A 1,825-nucleotide genomic window follows, 5' to 3' on the forward strand; every position below is an offset into this window, starting at 1 on the left:
ATCAACACTTCTTACAAAAAACAAGTAGTGATGAAGTCAAGCTCTCCCCATTTGAGATTGACATGCATATCATTAAAGAAATGTCCATATTTGGATGGAAACCAAGCTAGTGAGAGGTATCAAGGAAAGTTGTAATTTGTTGAAAATTACCAACACTGCTGCGCTCCCTGGGGCCTGCATCCAACCACAGCCCTGCTGGCCTCACAAACCACCATCTGCTATAACATTGAGTCAGTTCTTCCTACTGGACATTGGAAAGCTTTTGTTTTGACACCCATTGTTCATCCTAGATGGGAAATTGGTGCGCAACACTTATCTCCGGTGGATGGTTCAGAGTTCCATGCTTACAAAAGGGTTGATTGACACACGTCAGATGACAAGCCTACTACATCCACTAAAGTATATGCGCAAATCAGATACAATTAAGGTAGCTCCAACGGTTAGGATTGTTGCTACGCAAGTAAAACAAACTTAATTGTTATATAGAACACTTTATTTGACATGTTAGAATAAGACATTACACCCAAAGAATGTATCCAGAAGAAACATACAAATGACGCTCCTCAAAGAGGTCTTTGACATGTCGTTGACCTGTTGAGAGAGAGAGAACCTATTAGTTCAGTTATGGTCTGACAGGGTCTGAAAAGCATAACACAAGACCTACCTCTTTTCGAGTTGTCCTGGTTCACACATTGTCCACTACAGGGGCCGCCAGAGGGACTACTGGCGTCACAGATGACCACATCACAATGGACAAAGACCTAGGAATCAAAGATTTGATGGTGTCAGAAATTTAAAAGGGATGATTGCCACTCACAAAATTAACCAATAAAGATTGTTGGTTGAAATTTGTTACCTGGCCACTCGGCTCAACCGCATCCTCGACGAAGGAAAACATGTAGACCTCAAAGCGTTTGACGTGAGGGGGGAAGTGGACCCTGGCGTCAGCTACCACCGGGTGGAAGACTACACGGTACGGATCCTCCGGGTTCTCACAACTGCCAGTGTAGAGAGAGGGACTAAGTTAGGAACAAGAACACTGTAAACCCCAACCGCCTTGTGTACGAAGTCTTATGGTGTCATGACTGTCCTGTGAGGATCAGATCAATTCACACCGTGTTGTAAATGACAGGAGAAGTGGGTTCCTTCTCACCCTCCAGTATGAACTAAAGTATTTTTTACCCAGCTCTTTCCACCAAAACTCTTACCCCTTGGTCTTGAAAAACCCAACATATTTCATATACAATGTAAAGGCTCGAGACTTCCTACCTGTAGTGTGAGCACTTTTCTAGTTCCAGTATTTCCTTTTTTTTTTTTAATCACAAAGAATCAACATGACATTCTTTTTCTATCTCTGACCAGTCTTATGTTAGAAATATTGTTCCAGTATTCACTTTTGAACGTATTAGAGAAACTCCTAGAAAATGTGCATAGTAAGTAGCCATGCCACAAGTGACATCAGAGAGCGGGCCAGACTGACAGAATTGTCCCCGGCGGCCAGAGTGCATAAAAGGATGGTAACTGAAATTAACATTAGACCAGAAAACCGTGAGTCGCTAGCTACACGTTTGAAATGGTTGGAACTTCCCTAAACGCACCTTCCTAAGGACGGCGAGCTGCAGCTCACGTCCAAAGTGGTCCGAAACCTGAATACCAACACACCTCAGGCAGACAGTCACTGGTACAGCCGATTAGCTGTGTGAGCCAAGTACCTAGAAAAGCTAACTTCAGTGGGACCATTCTGCTACTATATCCAAACCATCCTACTCTCATCACCCACTGAGGAATCAGCGACAGGGTTGATTAGCCCATCTTCCAGAATGAG

General features: G+C 43.7%; 1 long non-coding RNA gene across 1 annotated transcript; it reads right to left on the reverse strand.

Annotated features, from left to right (window-relative positions):
* Nucleotides 1-475: 475 nt before the first annotated feature.
* Nucleotides 476-1,196, reverse strand: LOC129850868 (uncharacterized). Its single transcript, XR_008758875.1, has 3 exons — nt 857-1,196; nt 665-761; nt 476-591 (listed from the first exon to the last, which is right to left on the reverse strand). It is a non-coding gene; the product is annotated as an uncharacterized LOC129850868 (long non-coding RNA).
* Nucleotides 1,197-1,825: the final 629 nt, after the last annotated feature.

Source organism: Salvelinus fontinalis, unplaced genomic scaffold, assembly GCF_029448725.1.
Source record: "Salvelinus fontinalis isolate EN_2023a unplaced genomic scaffold, ASM2944872v1 scaffold_2385, whole genome shotgun sequence".
NCBI classification, from domain to species: domain Eukaryota; kingdom Metazoa; phylum Chordata; class Actinopteri; order Salmoniformes; family Salmonidae; genus Salvelinus; species Salvelinus fontinalis.